We start from the raw sequence: 13,976 nt of genomic DNA, 5'->3' as shown, positions 1-13,976 counted from the left end.
CTATACCTCCCACTCCAAGTCAATTTTGGCAAAAGGTGATTTTGATCACAATACCTTCTTTATCAGAATATTAAATTAGTTCAGATTATACATTTTATGTTATGTTCTATATTTGATTTTAATAAATATTCTAATAAATTGCTCAATATTAATTATCAACTATAACAATCACACTTGCCATTTTGGCAATTTCTTTTAGTCAACTTAATATTGTGATTTAATATCATATTATAAATATATCAAGCACAAAGAAGAAATTGTTTTCCTAAAAAAAAAGACATTACATTACAGAATTTTTCCTTATAATTGTTTTCTGATTATAAAATATCAAGTATATAAATCTAGGAACACTAGGAATTTTCATGGGTCTCGGAAATGTATCAAAACTTTGAACAGGGAACAGTTTTCAAATATAAACCTGGTTTTTGATACAGGAGAACCACTTGGAAAAAGATTGCTTATGAAAGTTAAAGTGCATTCACATGCTTTCATGGCACTCTAAATATATTCTTATTTATTGATTGTACTATTACATATTTAAATGCTCAAATTGTTATAGTAGTCATATACTATTAATCTTAACAATTATTAATCTTAAAATTATCATATAAAAAGATGTACTATGAAACAAACAGAAAAGGAGGGAAAACTACTGAGGGAAAGGCCCTGGTTCTAGCTCTGGGTCACTGTGGAGCTATGGAAACTTGGGCAAGCTACTTACTGCCTTTCGGACTCAGATTATTTGTCCACAATATGAATGGTTTAATCACACAAGTTTTAAAATCAAAACTTCACAAATTTTCTGATTTTCAATTTCTATTTCCCACATATAATATGGATTTTACTATTTTTTAAAATGGAGAATTATAAAGATCAAGAAAACAATGTTATCACTTTATATTTACTATTTCTTATTAAGAAAAAATAATTCTTCTGTGTACCTGAAAACATATCTGGATTGGTCAGGATGTTCTTTTCCTAGCCCATGAAAGGAAAGTTAAGAGCCTTGAATATGCACAGATTATAGATATACTATGCTACATTTATGTACCTAGGTTACAAGAGTCTGAAAATAGATTTTACACGTAAGTGAAATTATGCAGTATTTTTATTTCTATGTCTGGCTTATTTTACTTAGAATTATGTCCTCCAAGTTCATCCATGTTGTCACAAATGGCAGTATTTTCTTCTTTTTTAAGGTTAAATAATATCTGTGCGTGTGTATGTGTGTGTTTGTGTTGTGCCTCACAATTATTTTATCCATTCGTCTGTCCATGAGCCCAGGTTGTTTTCACATTTTGGCTATTGTGAATAATGGTGCAATGAAGACAGGAGTGCAGATATCTCTTCAAGTTACTAATTTTATTTCCTTTGGTCATATACGTATATGCTAGGTCATATGGCCGTTCTATTTTTAACTTTTATAGAAACCTCTATATTGTCTCCAATAATGGCTGTACCAATTTACATTCCTATCAACAGTGTGCAAAGTTCCCTTTTCTCAACACTCTTGCCAACACTTATCATCAATTGACTTTTTGATAATAGCTAGCTAACAAGTATAAATGATAACTCATTGTGGTTTTGATTTATATTTCCCTAATTATTAGTGATGATTAGTGATGTTGAACACCTTTTCATATATCTGTTTGTCATTTGTATGTCTTCTTCGGAAAAATGTTAATTCAGATCCTTTTCCCATTTTAAAATTGGATTTTTTTTCTTTTACTATTGAATTGTGTTTGTTATATATTTTGAATATTACACATATATTTATACACCCTTATCAGGTATATAGTTCACATATATTTTTCCCAATCTGTAGGGTTCCCTTTCATTTTGTTGATTACTTCCTTTGCTGTGCATAGTCTTACTCATATGTGGAATCTAAAAAATAAAATGAAAGAAAGAAGAGAAAAAGTCAAATACATAGAAACAGAACAACAGTGGGAAAGAAATGTATAGATGTAGGTCAAAGGGTACAAACTTGCATTTATGTAGAATAAGTAAGTCTAGAGATCTAATGTACAATAGGAAAACCATAGTTAATAGTATTGTATTATTGCATATTGTGTATTGTGTATTATATATTGAAAATTTGCTAAAGAGTAGATTTTAAGTTCTCTTACCATGCACAAAGGAGGTAACTATAGAAGGTGATGGATATGTAAAATTGCTTACACGTAGTAAGCATTTCACTATGTATACGTATACCAAAACATCATGTTGTATACCTCAAACTTACATGATAAAAAAAAGTCTGAATTTAGCCCAGTCATTAGTGACATACAGAGCACTAAAAACATACAGTCAGAAACTTGTCAATAAGAGGAAAAATATGACACACAGGTGGTCAAATTAAGGCTAACATAATAACTTAGACACAGAATTTTCTGGGTGTGGAAATGGGAGAGGAAATTGCCTTTTCTCTCACTTCAAATGTCCCTGGGAGGGGCTCCATAGAGACACATTCCTGGCCTCCCTCTGTAAATCCCGTATCCCTCCCTGTAAAGAGAAGTGTAAGTTATCTGATTGGTGAATTTGGAAGAAAAGAAGGTCATTCTTGGCTTAGCCCCCTCCGCTTTGCAGATCATAGACTATCTCACGGACTATCTCTTATGCACTACAAGGCTTGCCTCTATAATAAAAGCAGGACTTTGTACAGCACAGCTTCAGGCAGCTTCAGACTTGGTGGCCAAGTGTGTCCAATCCAAGAGAGATGTATCTATAGGACTATATGGCCCAGATTGCATATCTAAGTTTTATGAGTAATAAAGTGACATACTGATTAATATCCTTCTGCTGAATGTTTAGGTAAATCTCAAATAGTTCTTAACTTAATCAGCTTGGGGTAGTAGTATTAATTTGGCAAGCTAAAATCATGGCAAACATCACATTAGATACCTCATATTGTTTTCATTCCTTTATTCAGTCTTCATCCAACCAATAGTTAATCACCAGAAAAGGAAAGAGACAGACATGATTACTACTCTACACTAAGTCTATATTCTGGTGGGAGAAAACAGAAAAAATCAAGTAAATTATAAATTAAATAATTGTAGTTGTGTTAGGCACAATGATGGCTCTCCAAAGATGCCCACATTCTAATCCCCATACTCCATGAATATGCTGTTATATGGCAAAGGGGAATTAAAATTGCAGATGAAATAAAAGTTGCTAATCTACTAACCTTGAGATGGGAAAAAATTTTTCTGCATTATCCAGTGAGACCAATATAACAAGAGAATTTTAAATGTTGAAGAGGAAGGCAGAAGACCCAGAGTCAGAGTGATGCAATGTGAGAAAGACTTAACCAGTCTTTTGCTGGCTTTGAAAATGGAGGAACAGACCATGGGCCAAGGACTGCAGGCTGCCATTAGAAGCTGAGGGGGGAAAAAAAAAGGAGTGGATTCTCCACAAAGGACCAGAGCCCTACTAACTCTTTGATTTTAGTCCAGTGAAACCCATTTCAGACTTCTGGGTATAAGAATTATAAGATAATACAAACTTCACAAAGAGGCAGTATTACACCCACTGAGGTTTATCCAAGGTATGATTCTTGCTAACTGAAAACTTTTCTCAATATCTCACCATGATGACTTGAAGTCTGATATTCGACTTTGGCAATTTTTAACAATCACTGTGGAACTGAATTTTAAAAATAATAATAATAAATTTGTGTCTTTTTGAGCCACTAATCTTGTCATACTTGTTACAGCAGCAATAGAAAACTAATACAGCAGCAGTAAGTTCTATAGAGACATCTGTAATACTAACACACTAGAGTGCAGCTTGGAGTGAGATCAGTGAGCTACCATGCATGTGGTAGTTCAGATAAGCTGGCTAAAATTTTTAAAAATATTTCTAATTTTAATCCTTTTAGAAGGTCTATAAACTTTCCTGCTGGTCACATGCCCCCATAATGACTATGTTTTTTCCACTGGATACTTTGGGAAGAGTACCTAGAGCCTATGGGATTTTCAGTAACCAACAACAACTTTGAGATCCTCCCCTTTCCTCCCACTAAAATGATAAATTTTTTAAAAAGCCTTGTATGTACTATGCACCAGCCGATTGTACCACTGGAGCTATGATGCTAAACATCACTAATCATCAGAGAAATGCAAAGTCATCAGGGAAATTCACATGATAAAAATATACCATTTCATCCAAGTCAAAATGGCTTTTATCAAAAAGACAGAAAATAACAAATGCTGGCAAGGATACAGAAAAAGGGGAAAGCTCATACACTGTTGGTAGGAACATAAATTAGTACAGCCACCATGAAAAATAGTATAGAGAAGCCTCAAAAAACTAAAAATAGAACTACCACATGATCCAGCAATCTCACTGGTGGTTATACATCCAAAAGACAGGAAATCAATATATTGAAGACATATCTACACTCCTGTTTATTGCAGTTCACAATATCCAAGATATGGAATCAACCTAAGTGCCCATCATGGATAAATTGATAAAGAAAATGTGATATTTAAATACAATGGAATATTACTGAGCAATAAAAAATGAAATCCTGTCATTTACAGCAACATGGGTGAAACTGGAGATTATTATGTCAAGTGAAATAAATCACGCATAGAAAGACAACTATCCCATGTTCTCACTCATATGTGAGCTGAAAAAAACCTGATCCTGTGAAGGCAGAGAGTAAAATGGTGGTTACCAGAGGCTGGGAAGGGTAATAAAGAGTAGGGAGGAAGAGGGTTTGGTTAACAGGTACAAAAATATAGCTAGATAAAAAGAATAAGATCTAGTGTTTGGTAGACTAAGAGGAGACTACAGTTAACAATAATTCATTGTATATTTAAAAAAACTAGAAGATCTAGAATGGTCACAACATAAAGAAATGATAAATATTTGAGATGATGAGCATCACAATTACCTAGATTTGATCATCTCATATTGTAAGCTTGTATCAAAATGTCACATGTACCCCATAAATATGAACAACTAATGTGTATCCATATAATTGTTTTTAAGAAATAACAACGCAAAATAAAATTAAGAAGCTTAATTGCGGCCGGGTGCGGTGGCTCATACCTGTAATCCTAGCACTTTGGGAGGCCCAGGCAGGCAGATCACGAGGTCAGGAGATCGAGACCATCCTGGCTAACACGGTGAAACCCCATCTCTACTAAAAATACAAAAAATTAGCCGGGCGTGGTGGCGGGCGCCTGTAGTCCCAGCTACTCAGGAGGCTGAGGAAGGAAAACGGCATGAACCCAGGAGGTGGAGCTTGCAGTGAGTCGAGATTGCACCACTGCACTCCAGCCTGGACCACAGAGCGAGACTCTGTCTCAAAAAAAAAAAAAAAAAAAAAAAAAAAAAAAAAAAAATTTTACCAAAAAGAGTAAAGATAAATTCAGAAGATATTTTGAACAAACAATAAAATTATTTCCCGCAAAGACTTCCTGAAAGTTTTTGCATCATCTGTAGATGATCAATTAAGAATGGCCCAGGGATTCCACTATAACCAAGTGCTAATTTAAACTAAATGCGTTTGATAATGCTCAGGAACCTCCTTTTACTCTGCTATTTCCACAAACTCTTAAAAAAATTTAAGTTGTGCATGTAAACTTAGTTTAATTCTGGTCTCCTTTGGTAGGATTGGGTTCTGAAACTGAAATGCTTAATCCACAAATATCTTTATTTAATGTTTACAGAATGTGATAATCACTTTGTACACTTACTTCATAAAATTACAAGTGTCTCCTTTACACTTTCCCTTTTATTTCCTCAACATTAATAAAATTTTTTGCTTTTCCTGTCTGAGGTTTACTGGAACATTCACATATTTCAAGTAAAGATGTTTTGAGAGAATTTCATGCAAGATAACCTAAGGAAATCATTTTCTGACAATTAAAATTCAACCAGGAGCTCATTACTGCTATTATAAAAAGAAGATAAAAACAACTAATCACCACTCTATTGAAAAGTTGAGATAAATAACTGCTAGCCATAACTAGAACATGTGATTTAACTTTTAAAGTTTTTGATAAATTCATTACCACAAAGAGGAACTTTTTGTCTTTCATGTAACCTAAGGTAAAGAGCAAGGAGTAATGAACAACACTGACTACTTTATAGTAAATACATGACTGGGAATTCCCAAGGCAAATGTACAACCCTGAAGGCTACTAAATTTAGGAGATTTAACTGGGATGAGAATGGCATTTTCACTGTCATCACAAATACTGACAAATTAGATGGTTATCATTTGTTACATTAAAAATCAAGACAAATTATTACAACGAAAATATTTATCTTTTCATGTACACTGATCCTGTACAGAGAAAATTATACTTTTTTTTTTCATTCTTAGAAGCAAAAAACCAAACAGTAACTAATTGAGATGAAGACTTCTGTCTCACCAGACCATTGGTTTATAGCCCACCACCTGGATCTGACCCCAGGATGTTTTCCCAGCTGACAAGCCTCATTCCCACATGCAAGAGAATTGCCCCTTAAGAGCCCCTGGCAACTTTTTCATACGGTGTTTCCCTTAAGGTTTTAATAAAAGAAATTATCTTTACTAACAATTGAAATAATTGTCTTTACTTGTTCTTTTCTTCTTCCCCTATCAAAAATAGTGTCTTAACTCTTGAGTAGTGCAGACCCAAATTTTCATTTAAAGAGGGTAAACGGAAATTTCCTAGAGCTATGTCATAAATAGCCTAGAGACTCATGTGCTATCTGTAAGAAGCAGTTATTAAAAATACGGAACAGTCAGGCAGATTATATGGCTCTTCCTGCCTTAAAATGTCATCTGTTTTTAAGTCGGTGAAATATTCCAGTTGTTGAAAGCCATAGAACATGTGGCTTACAATAGTTTTAAATGAACAGAACTTCTTTAGAGAGGAGTTTGTTTTTCCAAAAGTATCTAGAAGAGCTTTGGGACCCATTCTCTGACAATCCCTCCTATATGGGCCAGCATTCTCCTCCCATGGAGGACTTTTGTAAGCCTGAAGTGTATTGGTAAAATCACAAGCTATGGAACATATCAGAATTATGGTCATGTCTCTACTCCATCATGTAATAGCTGGGAGACTAGAGCAAGCAAAAGTAACACCTCCAAGCCTCAGGCTCTTAGTAAGTAACTTTAATGGTGAACAAGATGGCCTTCATAGTCCCCTAAGCCCTTCTAAATGTTAAATAAGACTGCAAGCCTCTGACATCCCTTTTCTTAGAGCATTTAGTTTAGAAACCCTTCAACTGTAGATTTCCATTGCTCCTTTGAGATGTAAATTTTCTCCCAGCCTCTTTCCAGTTTTACAACCTAGGAAGATCTTCTCAATCTGGGAACCATTCCTTTGAAATGTAATCATCAAAAAAGATAGTGTCCCTATGTATAATGTCCCTGTATCCCAGTGTCTATCAGAGGGTAAGAGCTTAACTTTGATAAGTGGTAATTAGCAAACACAGATGACCTAATCACATTGACCAACCTCCTTCCCACAATAGCTTAGAGCAGTGGCAAAAACAGCCTGCCTTTTTTCTCCAAGAAGTTGAGTTCAATCTTTCTCCTTATTGAACTAATCTTAACTTCTCTTGAAACAATTTGAATAAAATCTTTCTTGTCTGTTTAACTGTCCTATGCAATTTTTATTTGACAAGAGTTGTTATGAGAATTAAAGTAGCATATGTAAAATACTCAGCATTGCATAAAATGGTTGCTTAGTAAATGTTACTTTTTCTCAGACCCCTCTCTTTTGAACCACAGAATTCTTCTCTGAATGGAGATCCTTGAAAACCCAAAATGTCTCTTTTCAAAGATCAGGTATAGTGGTGTGATATGGCAGTGGAACAACTTAAAAAAATTCCTTTTGTGTTTGCTGTTTTGTTAAATGAAGAAACAGGCTGAAGGAGCATATCAGCAAGTGCTGTTTCTAACCACTGAGCCAATAAACAACCTGGCCAGAAAAAGCAAAAGGTCTTCAATATTAACATAAATTTCAAGTACAGAGTGAAAATATGTCCCCAAAGTCAAACTGCTAGTTTCTTCTTTAGGAACTAACAAAAATCAAGAGGTAAGAATATCTACATGTCATTACATCAGGAGGCCTAGTGATGACTTGCTTACAACTATCAAAGGCAAAATCATGAAGTCCATTTTAATCTAAAGGTAATAAAGAGTTAAACCAAAGAAACCCTTCTTTCAAGTAGCTCTCTGAGCACAAAAGAATAAAATTGTCATCTTCATTAATATGAAAATGGTCTCTTTCTCTTGTTATTATTTACTGGGATCATTTGTAAGGCCATTGGAAGCCATTTTTATACCCATTTAATTAGATTACATGTCTCCAAACTTTGTTATATGACTGTTAAAGCACAATGATGAAAGATACAATGTGAATTTTTGAGTAAATATGTTTTTTCAAAGGTCTCTTTTCTGTTATGCCATAAGCAACCAGTGATATACCAAGCTGTTTGCTGTTAGAATACTTCATATTTTTTAGGCTCTCATGTGTTACAATTTTTTTTCTATCCACATCATCTTGTACCAGGCTCCAGTTCAAGTTTATTAACTGACAATATTGATTTCTACCAATAATTACTACAGAGTCAGAGAAGAGCACTGTGAATTGTTTACACTTACTGCTATCTTTCATATTAAATGTACATTCAAATATACATAGTGATCATAATGATTATAATGTTGTTATTAACTTATATCCTGAATGTCAGAAAATGACTTTTATTGTCTTAGCTAAAGACCACAAAAACACAAGAATAAAAATTTAAATTTTGTTAAAGCTAGTGTGGAAAATATAAGCTGATTATAAAGAAAAAACATAATGAACAGAAAATATCATTTGGATATTTGATATTGAAGAATATCATTTTCCTGAACACCGAAAATTGACTTCTATTTCCTTGGAATAAAAATTTAAAAGATGAACAGATAAACTTTTTTAAAAGCACATGTGGAAAATACTGATATATATGTTTACTAAAATTTGTCAACATGATATATAGAAAAAAATTTGAGGGAGATCATGAAGAATATAACATTTCTGGCAATGTTGGGATATTTTATTGGACAGTTTAGCTTAACTGCACCATCAGAAAATCTGAATAAAAGCTATAAATGAATAATTTTCATATAATTAATATAACATTATATATACATAATCACTTTAGAATTACTCATACCTAAGTATATTACTGATACCTAAGCAATATTCTTTGAATGCAAACAATTAAAACTTTGCTCTTTTTAACAATTTATTGTTGAAATTGTACTCTCCTTTTTTTTACAATGGACATTGAGCCAGTGAATCACAGAAACTTTAAGTGTTAAAGTAATGCATGGAAGTCATATATTTCCCACTCTAAACTAATCTTAAATGGATCTCTAGCTCAGGAATTACTTCTTAATACTGCATTAAATTAAAAAATGTTTTAATGCTCCACGTAAAATTTTTGAAATATAAATTTCTAAGTACATTCTTGCCTCTTACACATATGGTGAAAAAATGCGTAAATAGGCTTCATAAGTACTGACTATATGCTGTCTCAATTAGGATAAAATAATAACAGATGTGCCATTCTCTGTATTGTATTATTTAATTATTGTTAATTCTGCTGATATACTAGACTCACCTGGTTCATTTGAAGCCTACTGATGTCTGAGCGCACCGTAAAGAGATTCTGATTTAATTGGTCCAGGTTGGGGATCAGGGTGTGAAGCTTCCCAAGTGATTCTGATGTTTAGGGAGGATTATGATTCATATTGATATATAACAGAAAGCAAAGAAATAAGGCTCATGAGTTTTAAAATACTCTTGAGTACATTGGTGCTCTAGTTTCTATACCATAAAATGCTAAGAATTTTTAGAACATATATTCTTAGATTTGCTCATCTCTCCATCTGGAAAATAAAATCATGTTCTCTTTGGTGCAAACAGTACAAAACTTATATAGAAACCCTGCATTCTTTCAGGCTTGCAACACATCCTCAGGCCAGGAAAGGAGGGAAAAAAAGAAAACAGTCTCAAGCCAATGATGTCAGTTTCCCACACTCATAGAAACCAGGCCTCCCCTCCATCCATCCCTGCCCATTTCCAAGATTCCAGATTGGCTGGGAACTCAGCTTTCCATAGCACTATCTGCTCAGAATCTAGAAGTGTCTTTTGTCCTTCTCCACCACCAACAAAATTTTTGTTTCCCATACCCCTTTTTTAAAAAGCTGTTTTCTACAGAGTTTTGAAAGGAGCCTGTGTTCTCTTAAGAGAAAGCTTCTTTCTTATGTTAACTTCTGTGATTGAATTTTGACAATGGAAAAACAAAGAAACAAAAGCCCCAAATTCTATTTGTCTACCTAAGTCCAGCTGTATCATCAGTATCTAAATCTTTATAGAAAAGCTCCCAAAATACCTAAAGACAGTACATACTGACAAATCCAATTTCATCTCTGTGTACAAAGAATTGGGGTATATTACATAATCGACAGCTATTTATGTGGGCCTTAAATTATAAGAAATCCAGAATAACTTTCCTCATTTCATGGATTTGGAAATCTATGAGGACTAACCTTTAAAACTGCATGCTAAGTAAATGTCACACTTTTTAACTATCAATAAGAAAACTCTCACACAGAGAACCACAGACATAAAAATAGTATTTTCAAATCTCACTCCAATCTCTTCAAACATTGCAAGGAACAACACATTAAATAAAAGCAATAGACAAAGCCATGAGAATAGGAAAAGATAATCAATAAAGCACTTTACATCTGATTGTTCATTCTATGAATTCAGTAAACAAATACATATTGGGATGGCAGCTGTATCTTTACCAAAGTGATTTCATCAAACACAAAAGAAACAATGCTGTGTATTCAATGCACAGGATAGCACTCCCCAGGAAATGAAACAACATGAGGCTTCAGTTCACTAGGCTTCGAAAATAAATTTGATGTATGTCAGGCCTCTGAGCCCAAGCCAAGCCATCGCATCCCCTGTGACTTGCACGTATACACCCAGATGGCCTGAAGTAACTGGAGAATCACAAAAGAAGTGAATATGCCCTGCCCCACCTTAACTGATGACATTCCACCACAAAAGAAGTGTAAATGGCTGGTCCTTGCCTTAAGTGATGACGTTACCTTGTGAAAGTCCTTTTCCTGGCTCATCCTGGCTCAAAAAGCACCCCCACTGAGCACCGTGTGACCCCCCACTCCTGCCCGCCAGAGAACAAACCCCCTTTGACTGTAATTTTCCTTTACCTACCCAAATCCTATAAAACGGCCCCACCCTTATCTCCCTTCGCTGACTCTCTTTTCGGACTCAGCCCGCCTGCACCCAGGTGAAATAAACAGCCATGTTGCTCACACAAAACCTGTTTGGCGGTCTCTTCACACGGACATGCATGAAATTTGGTGCCATGACTCGGATCGGGGGACCTCCCTTGGGAGATCAATCCCCTGTCCTGTTCTTTGCTCCGTGAGAAAGATCCACCTACAACCTCAGGTCCTCAGACCGACCAGCCCAAGGAACATCTCACCAATTTTAAATCAGGTAAGCGGCCTCTTCTTACTCTCTTCTCCAGCCTCTCTCACTGTCCCTCAACCACTTTCTCCTTTCCACTCTTCAATCTCTCCCTTCTCTTAATTTCAATTCCTTTCATTTTCTGGGAGAGACAAAGAAGACACGTTTTATCCGTGGACCCAAAACTCCGGCGCCGGTCACAGACTGGGAAGGCAGGCTTCCCTTGGTGTTTAATCATTTCACCGACACCTCTCTGATTATTCACCCATGTTTCAAAGGTGTCAGACCACACAGGGACGCCTGCCTTTGTCCTTCACCCTTAGCAGCAAGTCCCGCTTTTCTGGGGAAGGGACAAGTACCCCAACCCCTTCTCTCCTTGTCTCTACCCCTTCTCTGCTTTTCTAGGGGAGGGGCAAGTACCCCTCAACCCCTTCTCCTTCACCCTTAGCGGCAAGTCCCCCTCAACCCCTTCTCCTTCACTCTTAGCAGCAAGTCCCACTTTTCTACAGGAGGGGCAAGTACCCCAACCTCGTATCTCTGCACCCCAATCCCTTATTTCCATGCCCTGACCTCTTATATCTCTGCACCCCAATCCCTTATTTCCATGCCCCGACCTCTTATCTCGGCGCCCCAATCCCTTATTTCCATGCCCTGGCCCCTTATTTCCGTGCCCCGACCCCTTATTTCCATGTCCCGACCCCTTATTTCTGCGCCCCATCCTTTATTTCCACACCCCAACCTCTTATCTCTGCACCCCAACCCCTTTTCCCATTTTTCTGGAAGGTAAGAACCCCTGAACCCCTTCCCTCCATTTCCCTACTCTCTCTTTTCTCTAGGCTTGCTTCCCTCACTATGGGCAACCTTTCACCCTCCATTCCTCCTTCTACTCCCTTGGCCTGTGTTCTCAAAAACTTAAAACCTCTTCAACTCACACCTGACCTAAAACCTAAATGCCTTATTTTCTTCTGCAATGCCGCTTGACCCCAGTACAAATTCGACAGTAGTTCCAAGTAGCCAGAAAATCGCACTTTGAATTTTTCCATCCTGCAAGATCTAAATAATTCTTGTTGTAAAATAGGCAAACGGTCTCAGGTGCCTGACGTCCAGGCATTCTTTTACACATCAGTCCCTTCCTAGTCTCTGTGCCCAGTGCAACTCGTCCCAAATCTTCCTTCTTTCCCTCCCGTCTGTCCCCTCAGTACCAACCCCAAGCGTCGCTGAGTCTTTCTAATCTTCCTTTTCTACAGACCCATCTGACCTCTCCTTTCCTCCCCAGGCTGCTCCTTGCCAGGCCGAGCTAGGTCCCAATTCTTCCTCAGCCTCCGCTCCTCCACCCTATAATCTTTTTATCACCTCCCCTCCTCACACCTGGTCCGGCTTACAGTTTCGTTCCGTGACTAGCCCTCCCCCTCCTGCCCAGCAATTGACTCTTAAAAAGATGGCTGGAGCTAAAGGCATAGTCAAGGTTAATGCTCCTTTTTCTTTATCCCAAATCAGATAGCGTTTAGGCTCTTTTTCATCAAATATAAAAATCCAGCCCAGTTCATGACTTGTTTGGCAGCAACCCTGAGACATATTACAGCCCTAGACCCTAAAAGGTCAAAAGGCTGTCTTATTCTCAAAATACATTTTATTACCCAAACTGCTCCCGACATTAAATAAAACTCCAAAAATTAAATTCCGGCCCTCAAACCCCACAACAGGATTTAATTAACCTCGCCTTCAAGGTGTACAATAATAGAAAAAAGTTGCAATTCCTTGCCTCCACTGTGAGACAAACCCCAGCCACATCTGCAGCACACAAGAACTTCCAAATGCCTGAACCGCAGCGGCCAGGCGTTCCTCCAGAACCTGCTCCCACAGGAGCTTGCTACACATGCCAGAAATCTGGCCACTGGGCCAAGGAATGCCCACAGCCCGGGATTCCTCCTAAGCCGCGTCCCATCTGTGTGAGACCCCACTGAAAATCGGACTGTTCAACTCACCTGGCAGCCACTCCCAGAGCCCCTGGAACTCTGGCCCAAGGCTCTCTGACTGACTCCTTCCCAGATCTTCTCGGCTTAGCGGCTGAAGACTGACACTGCCCGATCGCCTCAGAAGTCCCCTAGACCATCACTGATGCTGAGCTTCGGGTAACTCTCACAGTGGAAGGCAAGCCCGTCCCCTTCTTAATCAGTACGGAGGCTACCCACTCCACATTACTTTCTTTTCAAGGGCCTGTTTCCCTTGCCTCCATAACTGTTGTGGGTATTGATGGCCAGGCTTCTAAACCTCTTAAAACTCCCCAACTCTGGTGCCAACTTAGACAATACTCTTTTAAGCACTCCTTTTTGGTTATCCCCACCTGCCCAGTTCCCTTATTAGGCTGAGACACTTTAACTAAATTATCTGCTTCCCTGACTATTCCTGGACTACAGCTATATCTCATTGCCGCCCTTCTTCCCAATCTAAAGCCTCCTTTGCGTC

The 13,976-nt window shown here is 37.2% G+C and overlaps 1 protein-coding gene and 1 non-coding gene across 2 annotated transcripts in view; one reads left to right on the top strand and one right to left on the bottom strand.

Moving 5' to 3' along the window:
• The window catches only part of PRR16 (proline rich 16), a 382,721-nt gene that overhangs the window by 77,668 nt on the left and 291,077 nt on the right, over window positions 1–13,976 (bottom strand). The gene's annotated exons all lie outside the window — the stretch shown is intronic.
• Window positions 3,506–3,646, top strand: LOC115934712 (U4 spliceosomal RNA). Its single transcript, XR_004070477.1, has one exon. It is a non-coding gene; the product is annotated as a U4 spliceosomal RNA (small nuclear RNA).

The sequence above is a fragment of the Gorilla gorilla genome, chromosome 4 (genome assembly GCF_029281585.2).
Source record: "Gorilla gorilla gorilla isolate KB3781 chromosome 4, NHGRI_mGorGor1-v2.1_pri, whole genome shotgun sequence".
Classification (NCBI taxonomy): domain Eukaryota; kingdom Metazoa; phylum Chordata; class Mammalia; order Primates; family Hominidae; genus Gorilla; species Gorilla gorilla.
Note: the sequence above shows the minus strand (reverse complement) of the source record. Positions and strands in the feature narration are given on the sequence as shown.